The sequence below is a fragment of the Thunnus albacares genome, chromosome 21 (genome assembly GCF_914725855.1).
Source record: "Thunnus albacares chromosome 21, fThuAlb1.1, whole genome shotgun sequence".
Classification (NCBI taxonomy): domain Eukaryota; kingdom Metazoa; phylum Chordata; class Actinopteri; order Scombriformes; family Scombridae; genus Thunnus; species Thunnus albacares.
The window spans coordinates 17,364,244-17,389,980 of NC_058126.1; the positions used below are offsets into that span (position 1 = coordinate 17,364,244).

At 40.5% G+C, this 25,737-nt stretch overlaps 2 protein-coding genes across 5 annotated transcripts in view; one reads left to right on the forward strand and one right to left on the reverse strand.

The window, feature by feature from the left end:
- Positions 1-23,521, reverse strand: part of zfhx4 (zinc finger homeobox 4) — a 308,534-nt gene extending 285,013 nt beyond the window's left edge. The window contains exon 1 of the mRNA XM_044340031.1: positions 23,061-23,521. The gene's annotated coding sequence lies outside the window, so the exon portion shown is untranslated. The remainder of the gene's footprint in view (positions 1-23,060) is intronic.
- Positions 22,365-25,737, forward strand: part of LOC122972733 (beta-1,4-galactosyltransferase 1-like) — a 28,619-nt gene continuing 25,246 nt past the window's right edge. The window contains exons 1-2 of one of the 4 annotated variants that reach the window (XM_044340039.1): positions 22,365-23,099; positions 24,031-24,162. The gene's annotated coding sequence lies outside the window, so the exon portion shown is untranslated. Of the gene's footprint in view, positions 23,100-23,707; positions 23,838-24,030; positions 24,163-25,737 lie in introns of those variants that run through there. The other 3 variants (XM_044340037.1, XM_044340036.1, XR_006399835.1) reach the window with 3 other exon arrangements.

Below are 25,737 nucleotides of genomic sequence, written 5' to 3' on the forward strand. Positions count from 1 at the left end.
AAATACTAAATAGCTTAAGTTAAAAAAAAAAAGGGCAGTGATTTCAGAATTCAGAGTTATAGCATCACTATTCGTAAAAAACAAACACAAAAAAAAAATTTCTGGCGTTGTACTATTTACACATTACTTTATGGACTTAAAAGTAATAGTATTTTTTGAGTCTACTCCCATAATAATTTAAAATGATGCAGAACAATTTCTCCTCTCCTGAATTTTCATAATTTTTAGAAGTCTTGTGTGACACTGTTCATACACTACTGTGGCATGGGGAAGCAGGTGTAAAGCAACTAAGAAATGCAACAAAAGCAATGCAGGAGTTGTCAAAAAGGCCTTTTTTTCATGCACGGCAGTGAGATTGCATCTGTCACCACACACGCAAAACGGCGCATGCACATTTATCCTCAGCCCCTCACATTGAACAAAAACACCAAATGTACACATCAATACAGCCATATATTTTGTTTGCTCTGACAGCTTTTCAACAGTTACTCTTCCTATGCAAATGAGCCGACTCTCTCCCACTCCCAATCGCGGTGAAGTGATATGAGCCACTGAATATAAATGATTGGGAATGATTGATAGACCCTCCCACTCGCCGCCCTCCACAGACAGATAGAAATCCAGACAGACATATGCATCTCTGTTTCCCTGCATTTCTCTTCGTCTCTCTTTAACCCACTCACTCACTAATCCACTCAGTCACACAGCTATACACATAAAAACGTGTTAATTGTCAACAAGTTATAAACCATTAATAGTGCTTTAATTCAACACTGTAACCCAGGTTGACTAGTCAAAAGAAGAAACAAAAACATGCAATATGAACCTCAGTTTAGGTCTCATGCATATACGTAAGGCCTCAACTAAAAGCACTCTGCTAAAACTACCATGCTAGCAGCATAATAAATGTACAATCTTTATGTACATGCTTTAATTAGTGTATTATTTTAATACTTTAATTCATGAGAGTAGCTGCCAAGTAAAACAAAGATATTTTGACAACTAGCTTCCTGAGAAGTTGAACGTCAACTCTGTAGACTACAGGACATGACCGGTATACATGAATAAATCAACTCAATGGACCATGAGAGTTTTCAATACTGTAAGTCACACCAGCCATTTTAAATTCCTCAAGGTGTCAACTTTCCTCCGCATCGAGCTTTAATGCCTGGCAAGTAACTGCTGAAAAATCCATCTAACTGGTGCTGCAACATCCCGATTGACAGCACAACTCACCTCACTGTTCAGTGTATTAAATTTGACTGCGGCTCTACCATACCTGTGCGTGCACTTACTGGGCTCTTTCCCTGACAAAGCAAAGCACTATGAAGAAACAAGACCCATACTCACCAGGGCCAAACTCGAGCAGTGGCCTCTTTAAACACACACAAGAATGAGAGCACGTTTACAACCAGAAACTAACAAAACCCCCACAGCTAAGACTGGAAATATACAACGCTGTGGACAATGTAGAGTGAAAAAATAATAAGAGATAAGGCTACATGGTATAACGGCATGCCGACGCAGACAAACACCAAATATCTACAAAAGAATGTATTTACCCGACTGTTTCCATCCGTTCCCTTTCCCCAGTGCCCGACTGGCCAGGTGTGTGTATGTCAGTGTGTGTGAGCTACTGTTGGAGGGTCTGTGTGTGATTTCTTTCAGACAGGAGACTGGAAATGGGGTAGAAGCCATTACGCTGGGAGAATCACCCAGAGCACCCCGAAATGAGGGGCAGGGGCCTGTCAGCACGCGTGGATGTGTGTGTGCGCTTGTGTGTGTGTGTATATGTGTGTGCAGACAGGGTCCAGCCGGTGACCTTCTTCCAATGAGCCCCCCATGATTTATTTACTGTGCCCTTCACCAACCTCTCCCTGCGCGCACACACACACACACACGCATACACACACATCCACGGACAAACACATGATTTCTAGTATTTTAGTGATAAGGTAGAATCTGCAAATGTGGCTTTTTTTCACTCGGGACAGGACAGGCCAGAGAAAATGGTGTTTGGTACGAGGAGAACAGATCTGTCACCCTATCTCACACTGCAGTAGCATCTTATTTTCCCCTCCATTTCTCTGTTCTCTCTGTCCTCTTCTCATTTTAGCTCCTTCTCCAGAGCCAATGTCTGCCTCTCACCCTTATTCTCCCATCTTCGCCCTCCCTGCGCCTTCCCCTCTCACATTTTGTACCGCCCAGACTGGCGAGTCTAGATGCCATCTCCCTCTTTCACTCTCTCTCTCTCTCTCTCTCTCTCTCTCTCTCTCTCTCCCCATCTGTCTAACTCTTTCCTTCTTCTTTTCTATTTTTCTCTCATTCATTCGTTTCCTGTCTCCCTCACTTTCCCCTTCTCTCTGTCTCTCTCTGTGAGGGGGGTGGGGTTTAGCTGTCGTGGAGCGAGATGAATTTCTGATTGCTGTCTGGCAGCACAGAGCGCTCTCATTGGTCAGAAAAGCCAGGGAGGAGAGGCAAGGGCTGGAGAAAAAAGAAAGAAAATGACCATTTTTTTTCATTGGCTGCATATGACCATAATTGCACCCCTCCCTTTTTCTCCCCCTGTGTTTCCCTCTCTCAGCAGAGCAGCAGCAGGCTATAATTTGAACCACCGGAGCCAATTATGCAGATTAGCTTGCCCCAGGTTGACCAATGACCTTCTCCCCCCCGTTTACATTTGTTTACAATATGCAAATTACCTCTGGGTTCAAAAACGCCTTAGAGGGTGTCAAAACACCTTTAGACTAACATTGTAATGCCACCAAAAAAAAAAAAAAAATGCCTTGCCCCCCTACTAGTAGCTCCCCCATGCTCACACACGTGAGTGAACATGTGCAAATGAAACTGAAACAAAATAGCAGGGGATGTTGTTTGATGAAGTGTTTGATGAAGTGTTTGGGGCGTTTTGTACAATGAGGACTTAATAATATCGTAGGGTTTTGTTCTTAACTTCTGACACCGAGTTAACCCTCCAAAATGTAAAAAGGACACTTGTGATTTTGCTTTTTTTCAGTTTTTCTCCCCTTTAGTTCTTCCTAACACCATTCATTCTTTCTCTCTACATCCTCTCCTCCTCCCTTCCTTCCTTTCCCACTTACTCTATCCCTCTCTCTTCTTCCTTTCCTTCCTTTATCCTCCTCCCTCCATCCATGTGTCTCTCTCCATTCCATTCATGCCCCCCCCCACTCCTCCCCCATACCCCTCCACCACCACCACCCCCCACCCACCTCCCCCGTTGGTACAGAGATGGAAGCTGGTCTGTCTAATTAGCTGTATGGTTTACCTTGGCTCAGTGGGGCCTGGCTGCCTTAGCCGGGTTTAAACAGGGAGATGGACGGGCTGAAACGCTGAAACCCTAGACTGTAATTAGAGACAGGCTCACTGAGGGCACACCACTGCTGACACAGAGCCTCTGTTCCACCACGCACACACACACACACACACACACACACATGTTGACACACACACACACACACACACACTTGGGAAAGCTTGGGAGGCACAGAAGCTCGTGGCAAACATACACACAAAATGCATGAAAACAAAAGGTGTGGGCTTTAAGTGCACCCATCCATCCAGGCACGGTCACTGGCATAAACACACACACACACAGAGCTGGCATGCACTCATGGCCGCAAACACACTCATGAGGCTCATGAGACACACACACACACACTGTACTGTATAGTCCGAAATATACATGAGCGCTCAATTTGGTTCCATCTCTCTTATTCCAACTCATATTTTTGCGGTTTATTTTACTGTGTTGCAGCAAGATGTCCCCAAACACAGTACCAATTATGTCTTTTCCCCTCACCTCATCTATTCTAGCCTGCTCTCCGCCACTCGTTCCTTTTTTTAACACTGTCTCTTGCTTCCCACCCCCCATCTCGTCCCATGATTTATTACTTCTTTCTCCTGATTTTAATTCTCCCTCTCTCTGTTACGATTGTATGCTTTGTGGTAGGGCCTATTTCTATTTTCTCCAGTTGGACAGATTAAAAAGACACGCCACCACAAATCGGCCAAAGACAACACACACACAGCCGATGCCACACACATGAGTGCACATGCACGTTTGCAGCTGGTCTGATTGTGCTGGAAGTGTTGTGTTTATTCCCCTCAAAGTTAACTTCATCAAAACAAGGAACAAAGAGACAGAGCCAATCAATGAAATTCATTAATGAAAACTGAAATGCATTTTATTCTTTCTAATTACACGCATTGTAGCTCATAATTGAGCGGGGTGTATCAGACTTGAGATTACTTCACACTTCTGTGTGTGTGTGTGTGTATGCATGTGTGTATGCATTATTGTGATGTATGTGTATTTGCGTGTGTGCGTGCAGGGAAGAGCAGTCAGAGGCATACAAAGAGAAAGAGATGGAGCTGAATGTGGAGAAAAAAGTGATATCAAGAGAGGAGGACAGAGGGAGAGGGTAAAATGAGAGACAGACAGAGAGAAATATGAAGCAATGGGTTGTATTGAATCTATCTTTCTCTGGTATTATACTGCCCCCTTCTGTTCAGGCACAGATCAGCATTTACTGTCAGTCAGCTGAGCTTGTGTGTGTACTGTATGATGAGACCTTCTGCCCCACATCTTTTCAACAAACAGCCTTCACACAAACTTAACAGGCGCGCCGCATCAAGACGACATGTACAACTTTGATTTGAGTTCATAGTTTGACAGTATAAACTACATTTGGTTGAGTTTATTGACTTCCCAAGGGAAAGATCTTGGCAGTGAGCTCAACGGCGAAGACAAGAGTCATCACGGAGGAAAAAATGTGTGAAGCCAAAGCAAAATTGATTAGATTTTATTGTTCCTCTATACTTCTTTCCTTTTTATCTGTCTAAAAATGTGGTGTTTTGTCACAAATTCATGTCAGTACAACAACCCTGCTGTTACATTTCATTGCTAAATTGTGATTGTTGTTCTTGAGATTAAAGTGGACCGTTACAAAGAGAGCATGTACTTACAGGTGTCACAGCGTTTTAATGTGTTGTGACAACAGGAAGGCACTGTCATCAACATTGTACATACGGAAAGTACAGACATCTCGTATTCTTTCAGGCATTGTTCACCCCCAATCAAAGTAACGATGATTAAAGAAAGGTAGATGCTGCATGTGTGTGTGTGTGTGTATATATGTGTGTGTGTGTGATTTGCCATCTGGCCCTAACTGCCCCACAATAACAAATGTTCCAGCTTTCTGATTGGGCAATTAAAAGCAGCAGGGGCACTGTGTTGACGGGTGAGAGTGTGACATCCATCATCTGAAACAATCGGCCCCTACCAAGCAGAGGTGTGTGTGTTTGTGTGTGCGCATGCTATAGGCTCCTCAAACTACCTCAAGCCCCCTGTGTCTCTATAATAACTCCATGAAATCAAACACACAACTCCTTATTCCCAGGTGATGCTCAGTAGCCAGTGGCATCAAAAAAAAAAAAAGGAAAAGAAAAAAAAGAAATCAATAATGACCACTTGACCAAACCAGGAAATGCTTGGACCGAGGGCCAAGTAGGGAAGCAAACATATGTAGAAACCTCATGAAAAGACATCATTGGAGTCTGCTGGTTGCTGAGCGGTCTTGTTTGCAAACGGGTGACATTCGGTTGCCAAAAAGGAAGCTCGGTCATCCAAATAAGATTTTGTACCGCAGTTACTTGATTTAACAAACTGGAATCCAAACAAATCAGAGAAACATGTCAAAAGAAACATTTCTATCTCTGACATAATCATAATTAAAACACTTAAACCTTGTCAAAAGTGTTCATTGTTATTGTTGTAAGTCTTACTGTTCATCGTAATGATGTTAGTCATTGAAATGTAAATCAAAAAGCTCAGAATTATACTTCCAACCTGGCTGAAAGAGTCAAAATCACTGTAAGGCAGTTTTTTTTCTGTTTAGTTTTCTTCATGATTCTACATATTTGTTTTATGTCTTTCAATGAAACATTTTGTAACAATTCTCCCTCTACCCCCTCATACTGTATTAAGGCATGTTGTTTGAAACCAGATTCAATTATTGACAGATTCTGTCAATTACAGTGCAGAGTGAGCTAGCACTATGTGTCGAACCTGATCCCAGGACACATGAGCGACAATCATTACTCTGCGATCTGACAGGGTGACACTAAATAATGTACAACCAGTGACTGACATTCTACAGTTACCTACATAACCAACTGGCTCATCAGTTGAAATTAGCTTACCAATCAAGTTGAAAAGAACAGTAGACAACTCTGAGTCTGGTTTGAAAGGTCCCAGCTCCCCCCCCCATTGCAGTAAATGCAGCTCAACATTCTCTTTTGCTGGGTTCTTATTTTATACTTTCAAAACATGTATTTTTCTGTTGGATTTTGTTTGACTGCTTCCTGACAAGTTTTTTTTCATTCAATACATTAATCACAGACTGAACCTGGCAACATCCAAACCTGAATCTTAATGGCACTAAAATGCCCAATGTGACGGTGAAAAAATGTCCGGTTAGCCAACAGCCTCTGGACTGCTGGCACAGAATCCCTTTCCGTGTCAATAGTCGGTAAATCATTGCAGCAGTTCTGTAGCCATGGCCGGTGTCTATTAATAAATGCATTTTCGGGAAACCGATATCATTACTTCGTATTTTTATGGTAATTGTATAAATCAGTCAGATTAGGATTTTTTCTTGGCACCTTTTACAGATTTTTGGCCCTGATCATTTCTGTCTTGTGTATGGCAGTGTGTGAATATGCCATTTTTATTAACATATAAAAAAATATATGTTGAGACATGTTCTCTAATATACACACTGTTGGCACAGTCTAGTAGAAAAGACAGACATGTTAAAAAATGCTTTCAATACAATACCTTCCAGAGGTTGAGTATTAAAGAAAAACGAATTAAGTCCACTTGATCATGCCAACCACTATGACATAAAAAACAAACCGTCACTGTAAGTTGATGTGTACTTATTATGGAAACTGTGAGTGAAGAGAAGTGCTTCCAGAGAAATAAACAGAAATAAGTCATATAAGCCAATATTATTAATTTGACAAGTTTTATGTGTCTCTTTGGTATGCAAAAGATGTACTATATTTAAAAAAGAAAAAAAAAATACCAGTGCTTCTGGTTCAGTGCATATCCAAGCAAGACTTATACTTTCTGCAATGCAGAAATGAAGCTCAGTATCAAAGTGGAGCCTTAGTCTTAGCTGTTGATTGTCTAAGAGCATAATTAATACAGCAACTAATCCAACATGCCATCTTGCCAACCCAGAAATGTCCAATCACATTTACTGTTTCAGCTTGGGTTTGAAGCCGCTCAAAGCCTGAGTCCACAGCTGAGGAGCTTTGAGACCACTGAGTGAGGCACTAATCATGACACCATTAACTAAGAAAACACTGGGAATTAGTCAGATGAGGAAAAGTTGTGCTTTTCCTCAGAGCTTTTGTTTAGTTAATTCCCTGTTGACAGCCAAGTGCTCCACTTGCCTGGAGAAAACTTCCTTGAGCAGGAAAGATTACTTTTTATCCCTAATTAAGGCAGCTTATTTGCATAGCTCACCAAGTCATAATATATGCTAATGTGCATTTACATTGGAGAGTGCTGCTTGCAGTTAATGTGGCCTAAATATGTCCATAAATATTATTTTTTATGTTATTTTAAGCCTTATCATGCATCTTTTATATATTTTATGTTTACTATTTCTCCTCATTGTGTTCTGACTGTTAGGTCTTGCTCAATTACACTTCAGTATAGATTACTTACAGCAAGTCACATGACATCTGCAATCAGAACATAACTCAAAACATAACTGAAATAATTGATGTTTTAGATTTGAGGTCGATGTGGTTCGGGCAAAATGTAAATGCTGTTGAGTGTTTGGGATGAGGAGGATAGTCAGGCCAAAATGTGTGTGCGTGTGTGCGTGTGTGTGTGTGTGTGTGTGTGTTTACTTTGCCAGCAGACCATCCTGCAGACCAATCAACCTCTGTAGAGAGAAGTCCCAAATGATACCATGAAATGAGAGGAAAAATATCACAATGTGTTGTGCCAAAGGGAATGAACATATCCTTATGATCAACGAATGCGGCAGTAGAGTGGTGTTCGTAGGAGGAGGACGTGCCTCATGTCAGCAGGTATCTGCACTCGCACACGAACAATTTGTGGTGAAGACACTAAATCCCTACCAGCTGACCTGTGGAAGGGGGCAGTTCAAGCCTTTTATTAATGTAAAATATTATGAATTATACAGTTAATGCAGGTGAATATTGTAAAATTGCAAATAAAATCCTGTTTACCTACAGTTTTAGCCAAAATATTAATAAATCTATTTTTTATTTATTACAAATTTAGCCCATAGCTGCATTATTTTTTTGGTCGGAATGGTGTTACAGCTCATCAAATTCACACTTAGGTTTAGAAGTTAAACACAACAGCCAATGAAATCTTGCATTGGCATATAAAAAAATTTTCTCTGTGGTTTCATTGTCCATAAAATACTTGCCAAATTTCAAATCCTAAAAAATATTTAAACAAATCATTATCCTTGATTGACAACAGATATAGGTAACATTTGTAAGTGACATTTTAGGTGAAGCGATTGTATTTTTAAAATATAAATCAGGTCAAAAGGTCTTATATAAGCAGGTAAATATCTCATCTCTTTATTTTGGTTCATTTTAAATGTATGAAAAATATATGACTCTTTTTAGCCTTCCAAAGGACATGTTTTCAATCACCGAAGTCGCGCTCAAGTCTTCTCTCTTGAACATAAAGTCATCACAAACAAAATGGGATGTACAGGTGGCTAAATGGTAAAGTCCCCCCGATCCATCGCGTCAGAGTCCCGGCACTCAGATCCTGGTAGCAGCTCCTCATGCGATTCAACAAACACATCACATTGGTAACACATGGCTGCCTACACCCTTCCAGAGCCAACAGTCCAGCTAGCTGTGATAAGGACTGCAATACTTGTAGAAAAAGGTGGAAAATCTATAAAAATAGACACAATTTTAAAAGAAAAGGGGGGAGCACAGAACGGGTTGCTGATAGTAATTGACTCATCCTATTCATTCCTATGTCTCGATTCTAGCTGAAGTGAAGTGGATGTAAGGTCTATGATCTTTCCCTTCTCTTTGGTCATTTGCAAACCTCACTTATCTTTCCCTGAGTGATTTCATTTGGCTTTGAGTGGTTTTGAGAGGAGAATAACACCAGATGAGGCCAGCTTAAAAATTAGGTATCTCAGAATTTCATGTCCTTCTTATGGATATTAAGTGTAGTGATCTCAAACAAGCAATGCTCTCTTCAGCTATTGAAAATGGTAAAAAGCTGGGGCCTACGGTTCTGTTTTTTACAGAAAGAAAGAGGAAAAAAAAAGAGGAGGAGACATAGAGAGCAGCAAATGCGGTACATGAAAACAATAAGCAATTTCCTTTCAATCTGAGGCCGTGTTAGAGCGGTTTTCTGGTAATTGGGTTTGCCTAAAAGATGGAGAGATTGAAGAATGCAGCAAAGATGATGGTGAGAGAAGAACAGGCCTTCATTTTAGAAGACGGGGAGAGCAGCGCTAGGTTAGAAACTTTATTGTCCACAATGTGGAAAATTGTCTTTGGCTTCACCACAATCAACATGGATTACAAATAAGACAATAGTAAAAAACAGTGAATTGGGAGCGCTTGGAGTTCAATCATAGGCAATTCAAATACAGTTCAATAGGCCTATTACAAAAACTACAAAGTGCAAAATTCGCAAACATAAGACAAATGTACAAATTTAGCAAGGGGTGAGGTAAGGGAGTGGCCCTATACAATTGACTATATTTAATAATTTAACAATTTAACTTGGGACAAGTGATTTGACATTTTTGGTGGCCTGTGGCAGTCTAAAGTGCCTTCCTGAGGGAAGCAATTCAAATTGTGGGCACAATGGATAGGACAGATAACTTGTTATGTCAAGAGCTTTCTTTTTGGTATTCAGTACATGCCTGCCTCTTAGTTGCATCTGTGGTTTTCCTATTTTTTACTGGCCGTATTAACCACTCTTGACAGTTGCCCTTTACATTTGACATCCAAGCGTCCGTACCATGTGACCATGTTAAAAGACAAGATGCTTTCCACCAGATTCTTGCAACCACTTCAAGAATATTCTGGCTCACCCCGAAGTCATTAAGCTTCCTGAGAAGGTATAACCTCTGCATATCTTTTTTAGAAAAATAATCTGTGTTATCTATAAAATTAGGTGGCTATCTATATAAGTTCCTAAGTAATTAAAACAACTAACCTTTTCAACAGGGTGCCGCGGTTACTGCATTACCACGGTAACGCAATCATGTCACGCCCACCGCAGAGTCAAGCTGATCACCACTTCACTGCTGAGTGAGCAGCTCAAGTGATGTGAGGCTTGACATAAAGAATGACGTGCCGAATGACGTGCTTTCCGAATGCCGACTAATATTCCTGCTGCAAAGTCAGCTTCTTAATGACAACACTAGAATAAAGACAGATATTTAGACTATAGAGGCTATAAAGAACAGACTACTACAGGAATGAATGCATTTGAAAAGTTTATCATATTGATCCAAATGTAAGACAGGATTTGTTTGTTTTTTTCTGGAAATAAGTCTGACAAAGTTTTGTCTAATATTTGGGGACAATTATTTGTTTACAAAATCAGATATTCTTTTTGAATAGAAAAATGCTGCAATCCATTGCAGAATGATGTCAGAAGTCAACAGTTTGCAGTCGGTATTCCTGACTTTCAATCTACATGTGTCTCAGTTAGGGACAAGGAGTTTTTTGGGTTTTTTTGTACAGAGTGGTACACCGTGTCAGCCGAAGTGTTTTCTATCTGTGCAGCCAAACATAGCAGCTCCTCGACGGACTGTATCACCCTGACGGTCCCGATGCTTTCTCCGCAGGCTCCACTTCACTCAGCTGCCCGTCAGACCCGCTGCTTCTTCTCACTTTAACCTAAATAATAACAAACCGGGGCTCGGTGCTCCGGTTGGATCCACATGGAGAGCCGAGGGTAATGTTAGCTGAGAGGCTAGCAAAGCGTTAGCCACAGCATGACCAGAGGGAAGCACAGCCAGCTAGCCTCCCAGTTAACGTTAGCCCCGGCTCTCTATGTGGATCCAACCCTTTTTAATGGCAGTTACTTTAACAATTTGAAAGGCTTTGCCAATTTGTGCAGTAAAAAAATCAGTACCATGGCAGCTCTACCTATGATTGTTAGGGGTTGACATAAGTCTGAAATGTAGTGTTTACTGGATATGACCATTTCTTGGTTTTACTAATGTTTATCTCAAGAGTAGCCTACTAAATTTACACCAGTTCTGGAGGGACGTTACCCTTCATGTGATAGGCTGACGAGAGCCATATCATCAGCGTATTTAAGTAAGCTAAAATCTGAGTCTTGGATTCTGAACTCATTGATGTACACTGAAAATAATAAAGTTGATAGAATGGTACCTTGGGGCACGCCTGTATTTAAAATGATCAGTTCTGACACATTACCATTAGAGGACACTCTTTGTGGACAGTCAGACAAAAAAAAAAAAATCGCTGATCCACAAAATTAGACTACCATTCAACCCTAGATCCAAAAGCCTTTGAATGAGGATATGTGTCCTAATTGTATTAAAAGCTGAACTAAACTCAATAAATAAAACTCTGGCATAGAATATAGTTAGTTGGAGATGTTTGGTCACTGTATAAAATTATAGCCAGATATGCAAATTGGAGGGGGTCAAGATGACAAGCCACAGATGATGTTGGGTGCTTAGATAGAACCCTTTCTATACATTTACACAGGATGGAGGTAAACACTATTGGTCTAAAATCGTTTAAAAGGCTAGCTCCTGATTTCCTGGTACAGGCACTATATTTGGCAGTTTCTAGGAGCTAGGTAAAGTGCTCTTGTCCAGCAGGAGCTAAAATAGTTGAGTGATAACACTTGTCATCTGGGGCGCACAATCTTTAAGCACTCATCCGATCAGGCCATCAGGGCCCGGGGTCTTGTTTAGTTTAGTGCAGGCAAGGCTAACTGCAATTCTGTGCTCTGTAAGAACTAATGGAGCATATACAGGCATTTTGGTGCACACCATGTCACATTCTGTATTGAAGTCCCCTGTGTCATACCTAGTATAAAAAAGATTCATCTCATTTGAGAAGGAAGGACTGTTCAGATAGTATATTTCTGTTTCCTGCTCTCTTTGCCCATCATAGCTTAACATTACCCATGCAAAATGTTCTCAACCTTGTCTTAGTATTTTAATTTTGCTTTCTTTGTTTTAGATTTGAATTCAATCCTTCTCTCCTGTTCTCTGACCAAATCAGTATCACAGAAAAACACATTTTTTCTTATTAAGACACATTTTGAGATCTTAAGATCTATGTACAGTGTCACAACAATTAAAAAATAGTTGCCAGTCTGTATCATTGAAACAGTCTGTCTGCTCCTCTTTGCTTTGCTCAGTCCAAAGTTTGATCTCTTCAGTCATTGGTTTCTCTTGCTTCACCTTAGCTTGATACTTGGGAAGCAGGTGTACAACATTTCGGTCTAACTTAACCAGCAGAGGACAGCACACAGCCTTGTAAGCATCAGCTACATTTCCGTAGCACTTATCCAACACACGGGTGGATCGAGTAGGGCAGTTCACAAACTGTTGTAAGGCGAGTAAATGACTTGAAAGATCACAAGGGCTACCATCTCCAAGAATAAACAGCGGCTGATCTGAAGAGCGGACAAGCACGTTATTGTAGCTTTCCGTTATTTTGGTCACTGCCTTCTCATTGTCTGGTCCGGGAACGTAGATTAAAATTATGATGACCTGGCCAAATTCCCTCGGTAAATAGAATGGTCTAAAAAAATACAGATAAAGTTCATAGTGGGGGTGCATATTTGCTCGTGAATATGGAATTGTATTGCCCAACTGTTATCCACAAAAATACATAGTCCACCTCCTATAGACTTATGAGTGAGTTCACTCCTGTCGGCCCTAATTGTGGTGTATGCCCTTAAAACAACATTTGTTGTGTCCATTTCAAGCCATGATTCAGTTAAACATATTAGATTGCTGCGTCTAAAGTCGCAGTCATAATCAACTTTTGCCATTAATTCATCAATTTTGTTGTTCAGCGACTGCATTTGACAGAGTAATCACTGGCAAAGGAGGTCGACAGCTGCATGTCGTGGGAATTTCCGAAATAGAGATAGATTTCACAAAGAGAGAATTGTCTTTTAAGAGTTTATTCCACAATCACACAGTGTACGCATACGGACTCAAAGTCTGTCTGAGTCAAAGGGCCAAGAATTCAGTGAAAACAGTCATCTTTACAGTGAAAGCTGCACACTACCAATGTTAAATCACTGAGCCCCCTGTATTCAACAGTTGCCCTATTGTTCATTCATAACTTTTATCAATGTTTCTTCCCTGGGGGGTTTATTCCTCTGCACCTGTCTGCTGGGAGTGTTTCTTCCTATCTGCTGAGAACTGCAAGTTGATCGCTTTCTCAGACATGGACATTACAATAGCATTGGAACTGCAACGTACAATTATGCACAGGCACCAGATGCACTGTGTTTAGTGTTTGTAGCAAAAAGCTAAATTACAACCAAAGAGATGGTTAGACAGAACAAGAGAGAGTTACACATCACATGCACAACACGTGAATAGTAAAAAATTCCATTACACCACGTCTTCGGAGTTTTTCTCTTACACCTCCTCTCGTTTTTTTGGTTTAATCCATATTCTCGTCCTGGGATTCTTGATCAGCCCAGTGCAGTCATCTGGTAGGTTAAATTTGAAAGCAGGTCACCGATTTTTGCGTGAGGTTGGAGAGATAACAGGTGTTCCTGGGTATAGGTGACCATGCCAATCTTTGCATTTAGTCCGAAACTCGCCTCGAGTAAGACGGCTACAAGACATACAGTCGTCCAAAGAGTGGGAAATCTCATTTCCAAGCGGCTCCGAGTAAATACTCAAGTTTACTTTGAACAGAAACATACACAAAAACATACAAACACGCTCGACGACGTGGAGTGTGAAGCACAGGGTCAGCAGCAGAGCCGCGCCCCCGGAAGGAGGTGTGTAGTGTAGAACAACAGCTTACCGTTTTCTCTTCGAATGCTCTCTCGTTTCATTACCCCTCCTGTCCTCCTCCACTTCTCTTTCTGCCTACAAGCAGTGATTTGTGTGCATTCCTGTAGCTTTTTGGTTTCAACACCAGGGGGTCTGAGCCACAGAGGGCAATGTGCGTGGATCTGTGTATGCGCATGTCCATATCTACAACCAAGAGCATATGCGTGCACTCATGCCTGTGCATGCTTACACAGAAGCGTGACCGTGTGTCTATAAACTTTTCTGTTTTCACCCATGTGGCCGAGTTAGAGACCATATTCCATCTTCAAAACACACGGCAGCACCATCGAATGAGTCACCCCTTTCATCTGCTTCCATTGCTCTCGGTTACTCCAGCTTCCACGCCTTGCCTAATGGATTTTCAAATGCAGGTACACGATTTCTTTCAAGACTTGACAGGCATTTTCCTTTGTGTTTAGAGATGGGGATCAGGCACTGAGTGGTTCTCTGGTGATGGTGTTGTTGAAAGATTCTGCATACAGAGTAGAAACATTTTCCCTGAACTTGTTTGAAAAGGCCAAATGTGAGACTTCATGCACATTTTTGCATCTTGCCAAACAAAGGTAATAAAAGCAACTCTGAAATACTTCTCTCTTTCTCTTTTGTGCAGTTTTTGTTTTTGTTTGTTTGGAGTATATTCTCATATTGAACAGTACAATATGTATAAAGGTGTGTCAGATGGGACTGGAGGATACTGTTAGGGATCTTAGGATGGTCCTGATGTCTCATCTCAAAATTTACTTTCTCAAAATGTAAATCAGTTTAAAAAAAAAAGAAAACATGGAAAAAAAGCACAAAAACATTACTAATGGGTAAAAAAAATGTTTCAAAATGTGGACTCAAAGGCTTACAGATCCAAACAACAACAACAACATGCAACAAAACTGACCTTTAAGATATTATATAAAATAACTGTAAGGATTTTCTCATTTCAGATTTAGATTGGACTGACTTCAAAAAATTTTAAAAAAAGAAAATCACATTATGCTGGATTTTTTTCAGAATGACAACCAAAAACTTAATTTTGCATTATCATACAGTAACATCGAGAATATGTGCAGACATGCCATCATTGACTGTGAGTGTATCGTATGAGGCCATTATGGTCAGCACCAGACAAGCTGTGACAAGCTGACTTGCGGTGCCAAACTCATGTTATAACCTGGATGTAATTGACTGTGATTTCCAACTGCCCTCTCTGTGCCAGAACGGCAATGTCTTCTAATTAACTAGAGAGCCCTTACAGCCTGGTGCCACCTCCATTTGGTCCCCACTTGAAACGAGTGCCATGTCCTGAGGGTTCCTGTCAGACCTAGTGCTCTGTGAATGGTATGACATGTCCCTTCATATCTCCATTCATTTCTCTCTCTCTCCCTCTCTCTCTGTCTCTCTCTCTCTCTCTCCCTCTTTGTCTCTCTGACAACTATTTTCTTCTAATCATGCTCAGGAAGAAAACGAGAGTGTTTGGCTGGAAGGGAGAAACAGGCTGCGTCTACTGTACGCGTGCGTGTGACGAGACGGAGAGAAAGCGAGCGAGGGAGCATGAGAGAGTGACCAAGTGAGCAAATGAGAGTGAGGGGGCAGAGAGAAAGAAAAAGAGAGAGTAAGAGAGGAGAAGACAGAGAGATGTTCGTAAGTCTGTCGTCTTATCTGTCTTGCTCTACACTCTGCTTCATTATCTGCCTGGCCTGAAGAGTGATGTCTTCCTACACCAGCGCCAGAGCCTGGAAGCTGCCACCACTGCCTTCACACTGCAGCACACACATCCACTACATTGTTTATGACACACGCATATAAACACACATACACACTGAGACAATTAAAACCTTCGGAGCTTCTTAATGCACACAGATAAAAATGAAACATTAAAAAAAAATATATTACAATATACGCCTCCCATACAGACTACAGTAAGGCTTACCCTCACTGAAGGACAAAAGGCAGGGAGCTGTCACCCTGATGGAGGGCTTGTGATAGAGCAAAGAAAAAGAAAAATGAAGAAAATGCACAGTACAGTATGTATAGTGAAGTGGCCATCTAGCAGATAGGAGCAAGTCATTGTAATGAAATAACTAGATGGCAAAACCCCATTAATTGTGCGGAGGGCGAAGGGGTTTAATTGAGAACAAGGCCCAGGTCACTCTGAGAAAGGCTGTTCAACATTTTTATGAAGCCGGGGGGGGGGGGAAGAGATATTACAGAGATAGACAGTGGCGCTTTGCCTCGTTTAAATGGCAAGTCAAACCTTATACAGCATTTATGAAGTCCGGCTGTTAGATGAATACCTTTAAAGCTTCCAAAGCCTTTGAATGTCCCTATCTGGGTTTAATAAATTTCACTTTGAGATTACAAGTGACTCAGTAGCAATGACTTTTATTAGCTGTAGTCTGGCAACACTGAGTTGACCCTTATTAGATGTACTGCTCCACAGAATTGGCTTGGACTATAATATTTAGAATATTTAGACTACAAAAGACTACAAATACATGTAATTTTACCCTGTTGTTGACACACCACATGAATATAATTTGGACTTGTCCTGAATCTGGTCTCAGATGGATCTTGGACAGTAGGGAACCAAGTTGACAAGTCCATGTGACAAATTATGCACAGAACAAGGGGTGCAGGTGTAATAAATCTAATGTGGGCAGATGTAAATAAATCTAATGTGTGTCAGAGACAGCGGAGTAAGATGTGGTGAAAGAAAAAGCTAAGGAAACCCATGAATGGTGAGGATGAAAAAATAAAATTACCCACCCCCTGTTCTGACAAAAACACTGGCCTGTATTATGAGGAGTTGTGCAGTCTGCTATGTTCAATGACGGTAACGACAGAAAAAAGCACCTGTACTTTCTTTGCAAACAAAAGTAAGAGCACAAATTTGTCCGACCAAATGAAACATCACAAGAAAAATTTCAGCAAAAAATCTCTGCCGCCCAACCACTCAAACATCCAGTGGGGCATTAAAGAGACTACTTATTGTAGGACTTAGCTAAAGATATGATTCTGCTCACCACTGCAAAACAAAAGGACTGATGCTTTGCGAAACAAATGCTACTCAATGCTTTTCCCCCAACCTTTCACCATGCACAGTAGTCTATGTACTTCACGTGTCTAGCAGCACAACTTAGCATGGATCATATAACATCCCTTATTGTATTTTCTACATTTACCAGTAGAAAAGGAGTGAAGAAACTATGAATAAGAGGAATTTGGCATAGGTCATGATATTTATATTAGTATTGTGTGGTTAAGGGAGCAAAGCTACAACATAGAACCAATACAGTTATAAAATGTCTTGACTGGGTTGTCAAAAACTTCTTTAAAGTATGTAATGTATAAATTCTTAGTGTAAATGGAGTGAGGGTCTGTTACAGAATGCCTAATTGTCAGTCTCTTCTTTTCATGTCATCTCTCCTTCAGCTGCTCTCTCATAGAACACAAACACCTTTAAGCCAGTGCATTACCTTTATGTTTAGACATGTTTGAATTCAACTCTGCAAAATTTTGGGTTGTTTTTTTTTTTTTTTTTTTTTTTTTTAAACCATCACATAAATCTTGGACAACCTATAATTCTCGCCGATCTTGTGACACAGAGGAAACTGATGTTGGAACTTAAATTTAGCTGAAAGACTTTTGTCCTTTGCTGACAACTGACTCTTGGAAGTCCCCTCAATTACCCTTCACTAAACCTGGATTTAAAGAAAGACATTTGTCACAAAACTGCAAAAACATCCCTCTAGAGCAGAAGTATTTAGTGTGTTTTGCTAAATCTCCATGCCACACCGCAGGATCCGTCAGCTGGTTTGAGGTGCATCACAATCAGGCTAATTGGACAGGTGTTTGCAAGCCATTATGATACTAAACCGTTGTGTCAGTATAAGAGCCCCCAAAACAGCACGATACCCCTGAAAACCAGCTGCAGGATTAGCTCAGTGGTTTAGATGGGAGGGAAAAGCTTTTACATGTCAGAGTTGAGAGAAATTAAGATGGGGGAGAGAGAAACACAGAGGAAGAGAGGGAGGGAGATTAAAGAAGAGTAGCACTCTCAGTGTGTGGTAAGCCACAGTCATCTCTTGTCAGCCACCCCTGGTGGGAGTTATGTACCCCACACAGAGAAACAGAGACTGACATTAACACTCCACTCATCCTCAAACAACCCTCATTTACCCAAAGAAATTAAAAAATATATACAGAAAACAGAAGCAAACGAACACTTTTACTTTTAATGTTTACCAGAGAATGTTTGGCATTTTTGACTGGTACATGACTTCAATGATTAATCAATCAGCAAAATTTTCTGTTGAGCATTTAATTGATCAATCAACTAATTTATTCAGCACTACTTTGCTGTGGTGTAGAACAGAAAATCTGAGGTCTGGTACAAAAATGTAATAGCTAATTAGTCAAATAATGAATCACTGCATTTAGAAACAATGCCTCATGATTTATTAGAACCTACAACTGAGGCCTCAAGTCATATAGCATTAAACCTCAAGGGGTGAAAGGTCAAACTAGAAGGTAGAAGTTCATTCCCAAGGGTTATAAACTGATCAGCTACCTGTAAAGAGAGAGAGAGAGAGAGACACACACACACAATAATGCCTTTCCCCACCAGTTATTGGATGAGACACACAAGCCTGGAGTGAGGCACTCAATGAATAGATCCTTATTGATTTCACCTAAACGGCATGTACTGTAGGGCCAATTCAGCCTCTCAACAACTCACTCATGCTACATCTCCCCTACAAGCAACTAACCCCTACCACGAACACACACACACACACACACAGTTTCAATCTTTAATGCACCACATGCACATACACACGCTGTGAAAAACCCTCTCGCTACCACTCCAAGCTCTCCTAAATGGCCGCATGAAGTAGGGTGAGGCTCTCCACACATCTAGCAACAGTGGTGGAAACAGCAAAATATCCCCTCATTGATCGGTTGACAGCACCCAAAGGTCAACAAGGCAGCGTTCTCTGCAGGCTGAATGGCCCACATCAAGTCCTGTTGGCAACCGATGTGCTAGTGAGAAACTCTCAGTACTTGAATGAGATGAGCTTATGGCTGGTGAGCAATTTCAGGCATTGGAGAGAGAGAGAGAGAGAGAGAGACTATTTTTCTGTCTTCCCTTACCCCTAATTCATGAGTCTAGTCTGTTTGCATAACTGCTCTCAGTTTAAGTTTTGGCTTTTTTGATTTTACTTGAATTTTTCATTTTATGGACTAGCTTTTATTGGATTACTGATCACATGAATATAGTAGCCTCTGATTATGTTTTCCTGTTCAAGACCTACAGTGCCTTGACATATTATACTGTATAATTATTTTCGATCAATTAATCTGGTGATTATTGTCTCGATTAGTTACTTAAAACGTTAGAAAATGGTAAAAAATGATGATCACCAAGTTCAAATATCTTGTTTAGTCCCTACCAACAGTCCGCCCAAACTCGTCCAAATATATTCAGTTTACTGTCATAGATTAAAGAAACTAGAAATACTCACATTTAAGAAGTTGGAACTTACAAAACAAGTTATTTGAACCAAAATATGCACTGACCCAAAACAGTAAACCCTTCATAGCCAAGTAAAACACAGAAATGTTGCACATCAAAAGTTTGCCTTTTTATATCTCATCTTTCTCACTTCTTTCTCAATTTCTTCTCCCGATTCATCTCTCCTTCTTTGTTTTCCTCTCAACATCTCTCTGCCCCCCACAGTCCGCAGTATCTGTGACTATACAGACTTTGCAGCAGGTAGAACGAGTCAGAGGATAATTTTGCATTGCTTTTATGATGGCTAGTCTGTACAAATCAAAGGAATGTTTGTGATAGAGCTACCCAGCTTGAAATCAATCTAAAAATCACAGTGGGATTCCAGACTACCCAATCTTAGTCGGCGCACACTCCACCTGGTTTTGTGTTTGTAAGCTTATGCGTGCAAGTGCATGTAGAAAAACACTTTATGTGCACTCACAATTTTTTTTTTTTCTCTTTTCAGGGGACAGAATAATACCCCCAAACGCAATTTCATGTATAACAAAGTTTACAATCTTCTTCTTCAGTATCAAGTCAAACCACAGTCACAAAATCAAGCGGTAATATTAGTGTAGGAGAGTTTACAAAGTGAGTAATACAATTTGGCTTATGTTTGAGGAATGAGTGATGCTGGAAATTTGTAATGATGTGTTTAGATATTGGCAGAGTAAGGACGTTGCCATCATATCACTTTTCTGCATGCGAGAGTCACTGCTTTGCTATTTCTTTTTTTTTTTTTTGGCCTGGGAAATTAAGATGTTTTCTTTTCAGACTACAGAAGACTCCAAATTGTGTCTATGTCTTACACACAGAGCTCATATTAATTTATGCTACCATGGTTACCGTTGTGTATGAGCACTTATCATTAAAATGACTCAACGTGTAATATTTGCATCAGAGATGTCAAATTTTTTTGTGTTTGTGTGAGCGCAACCGTTTCCAGAGTCATTCACTTCACTTTCATGGCCACGTGACCAGAGTCAGTTTGTTATTGTTGTACTATCTACTGCTGGAATACAATGACATATACTTTTTTTGTATGCAACACAGCCCACACACACACACACACACTCACTCACATAAAAGAATATACAGTATATATCAAGGAAAGAACAATGTAATTGATACTAAAAAGGGATTGCACATGACTTCATGGAGTTTGTGAGAAAAAAAAGATGCTGATCCAGGAGGCATGATGAGCTGGAAGCTAAGGATATCTTACAGCTCTATCAGCTCATGATTTTCTGCATATTTAAGGAAGGTAGTTATAATATCTTCATAATTTTCGAATGAGTAATGTGTAATCACGTGCCCTGCAAGCTGCTTTTGTTCAGGTTTTAGCAGATGAACATTTGACATCTAATTCACCATTTCTTCATGGATTTAGATTTCATGGATTCCCAGGATGCATTCATTTCTTTGTGTGCATGTGTGAGTACGTGCAAGGGTATCTGTGCATTGTGTACAGTGTGTGTGTGTGTGTGTGTGTGTGTGTGTGTATGCATGTATGTGTGTCACTAGGGTAATTAGGAATACGAGGGAGGGAGAGATCAAAGGAGGCGCTTTGTGTGTGTGTGGTTGTGTGTGTGTGTGTGTGAGAGAGAGAGCGCCTGTGTGTGTGTGTGTGTGTGTGTGTGTGTGATGATCTCCTCCAAGCTTTGATGCTGTAAGCTCCGCCGGTTAATGTACTACGGATAAAAATACTACACCATGTAATCTGGCATTTATCCCTCGAGAGCAGAAGCCCAAAATGTGACACATGTCAAGAGGAAGGAGGTAGGGAAGGGGAGAAGAAGAACAAGCGGGGGAGAAGAGGAGGAGTAATGGAGGTAAGAGACCTAGAGACTAAGTTTCTTCTTCTGCTCTGAGATGATTCAAAGATTGTCAGTGATTCATAACTGAAAGTGCGGAATGGTTTCCATTAATTATTAGAAATTAATTCAGGACAGTAAAATACAAAGCTCCTCAGAGATGCATGATAAGTGCACTGAAGTCTGCATCACAGGCGAGAAGGAGCCAGGCCCCAAATTTAGTGACAGTATTTCCACATTTTGTCTCTCTCTAATGTTAATTATAAGGCATGGCATTAGTTTTGCCATACCACTATTCAAGTATTCATTAAAAATAACACAGAAAACAGTTAACATCCCTCTAATTAAGCCGGTACAGGTAATGAATACTTGTGAATTCGACCACATTTTTTACACAAAAAGACTTTGTCAGCAAGAAACAAGGATGAGAATGATCTTAATTTTACTTTCTGCTCATTTTTTTTCTACATTTTCTCTCAAAAACATTTTTTCAATAGCCCGTGTCTACCTTAACTGATGGTGGATGGTCATCAGATGCTTTTTTGCACCATTTTTAGTCCTAATGCAGCCTGATAAAACTATTTCTGCAGGTGTCTAGGGTGAAGCAGCCCCACAGAAACAGCAAACTGTGAAGGTGTTATGAAGACAAGCAGTCGTACTAGAGCATGCTGGAGAACAGGATGCTGAACAGACGCATTGCAGGCTGTGTCACCTGTGTAAACCTGCATCCTATCATTGCCTGTGTCAGTGGATGCAAGTGTATACTTCAGCAACATTTTCAACATTAACCAGGCTTCCAAATTGCTACAATAAGTTGAAAACCGCATTTGAATTTATGTATTTTGTTAAGAGGGTCCAAATCCTGTCTAGTCCCTCCTTCACACAGAAACTCTTCTATAGATATTACACAAAGAAATACAGAACACTACAGAAAATAGGAAACCTTTGAAGAAAAGCTATGTTGGAGGCTATATTTTCTTACCATAGAACAATTCAGCCGTCAGACATATAGGTCTAAACACTAAACTAGCTTTGGTCTAATTATTCCCACCTACACCAAACAAAATGTTATGTTCCAAGAAGATCACAGAAAGCCAGTGCTATGTGAGTAGCCATAGATCCACACAGAAACAGTGATAACTGAGCTGAGAGACATCTGAGATGAGAAAGAAGCTCACTGTACTTGCTCTTAATAGCCACCACAGCACAACACAAGCATGCAAATGTGATCAAATGATCCTTCAAGGAAGAGTAACGTTAGCCAATAAACTAAGCTATGTCAAAAACAGTATGATGACAGTCTGGTCCTCCCCAGACAACCATATTAAACGAGTGAAAGATACACAGAGAAACAGCCAGTCAACTAAACTGAGGGGACAGAAAAAAAGAAGAAGACTGAAGGCATCATTACAAGCCAAGAAAACAGCAAAACTGACTAACAGTACTTGACAAACAAGCTAACACACGCTTAGCTTAGTGTATTGTAAACCTATTTAGCAACACGGCCTAGCAACGCACTTTATTAACTTATTATGAGGTAATTTTTTTTACAAGAAGGCTCCTTACCTTTTAGAAGTGTTGACTTCTGGATATTCCTCTTTCCAGGTCAGTAAAATCCACCTTTCAGGTGAAACCACAGCCATAGTCACATGTTGTTTAGCTTGAATTTGGTGTTGACATCAGCTGAAGCATAATAGTTCCAGTAAGTGTTTGTATTTTTCGCGTGTTTTCCCGTTTATTTTTCTCCTCTTCGTGTTGTTGTTTGGTTTTTGTTGGCACCCCTAACATTAAAACATCTTTAATGTTCCGCAAAATTAAACCGAAAGGCCTTTTTCACGACAGACGTTTAGTTTTTTTGGTGTTTTTCAAGCTGGTGTAACTTAGTTACATAAATTACTGCTGCGAGCCATTAAATGTGCGTTATGCTAGTGGGCCAGCATGAAGGTCTGCAATAGGCCTTTTACACAGCAGGCATTTTAAAAATGCACAGGTGCAACATTCATGATGGCTGAATCCCATTTAGTTTCTCCAAATTCAAGAACTTGGTATATTGCATGATGGACCGCTAGTATTGCTTGCTTGGACACTTGAATGGAACTGTGCCATTGTGTTATCAGTTTTAACCCGGACCTTTCCTACTGTGACAATGGAATATGTAAATCCAATGCTGCTATAATTGGCTTAATTAATTACACCTGTGCTTTTCCTGCTATGACGTCAACATATGTGTTTTGAAATGGCCTATGAAGCAAAGCACCCAAGACAGATGTAAAACTAAAGAAATTCAGGTCTTCTTTTGCAGAAGAGATTTTGATCTTAACGAGATTACCTGGTTAAATAAAGGTAAAACCAGATTTAACTCTTTTTTTAGGGTTTTATAATTTGTTCTATATTATGTTATATGCAGCTTTTGACTGTGGCCCTTGCTTGCCCATGCATAATATCCAAACATTATTATGATAAGTGAAGTTGAAGTTATACTTTTGTTAATCTCAGAAGGGAAATTCATTGTAATTCAACTATTTTTCTGTTTAAGAGCAGTGGGCAACCAAATGGTATCACCTGGGGAACCAATCCAGTTCTGAGGCCAGGGCCAGGATTATCCCCGCAATCTAACAAGCATGTCCTTTGGGGTGGACGGAAGCCAGGAGAAACCTTCACAAACATGGTGAGTAACATTCAAACTCTGCACAAAAAGGTCCTCGCAGGCTTCAAACTCAAACCCCTGTCAGGCAGCGTTAACCATGAACCACTGTGACGCCTAATGTAATTTTGTGAATTTTGTAGCAACTCATGAAAGATTTTAGAAACCGCACCTGCCTGAGCACAGCTGTTATTTTCATTCAGAAGCATTTAACTATATTACTCTAAGAAACGAATATAAATACTTCATAATAATTTTTGGGATTGCCTTCCAGTTTGCATACAATGAATCTTTTCCTCTGAGATGTAATGACAAAAACTTGTTAGCAATGTACATATTGTCATAAAGTCAGCAGCAACTATTACATCAAATTCAAACTGAGTGACAGTGTTGCTGAATAGATATTTCTCATTCAGCAGGGCAAAATAGGCCACGTTTAAAAAGGGTGGCAGGCAAATAAATGAGCATGGAAGTCTATCTACCTGAGATAGAGAGGACCTGCGCTAATGAATAAGAGGGAAATGAGTGAACGAGTGTGTGAGTGAGCGAGACAGCTAGTGTGTGGGTGTTTGAGGTAGCAAGTGTGTGACTGAGCGTGAAAAAGGGAGGGAGAGTGAGCCTCTTCAGAGCTACCTATCAGGGACGGGAGAAGAAGATAGTTAGGCGTGAAGAGTCAAGACCATAGTCAGTAGGCCCTAATTGAGCACTTCTCCTTCATTCTCGGCTTGCTACTGACACATCACCCCGGGGTTTATTGGGAGAACGCCGGCTTCACGTCACGTTGAAAAGGAGAGCGATGGATGATAAGGGGGGCAGAGGGCGATGCTTGTCTTTTTTCCTTCCCTGGGTTCTTGCCCCCAGCCTTGTGACTTAGGGCTGATATTTCTAGAACTTTTGAAAAACTGAAGTTGCCGTCTCAGCTTTTTCTTAAACACTTCAAATGGTCGTAGCCTGAAAGCTAGCGTGGCACACTTGTGACCACAAATCTGCTTGATCAAATACCTGGACATACTGGGAAAATCTGGGCTCCAGAGATGGAGGAATACTGCTCTTGAGGGAGGCAATCTCAAATGATATGAATGTGTAACACCTGAATGGAATCAAGACATATTTACCTGGTCCTTTCCCAGACTGCGTTATTTATAGTTTCATCCTTTCTGTCTTGTGGCCATTTTTGTTATTATGAGGGATTAGGTCTAATGCTCATGTCTAAATATTTCTTTGTTAGCTCTTTGCTGGTCAGACCACCGGTGAAGATAAATACAGCCTTTGAGCCTAGTAATGTGGCATGACTTGTTTTAGGTCGCCAAAATAGACTTTATTTTGATTTTCCCATTTGGGTCCATGTAGCACATGTCATCAAAACTTTGAATGAACATCTTCTAAGTTGACCTTTGAATACTCAACTTGGAAGTGAAAAGAAAAGAGAAAAAGATGCTGAAAGGATCTTGTCTCTTTCATTCATTCAAAATTATTCTGCAAAATAATGGTTGGGAATTAGGGTTGATTTAAATGGCAGTAAATCAGTTGATCATTGAAAAAGTAAAAATTTTACTTTAAGAGGAAATGAGTAGCTGAGAAGTGTGCTCTGTGTTATAA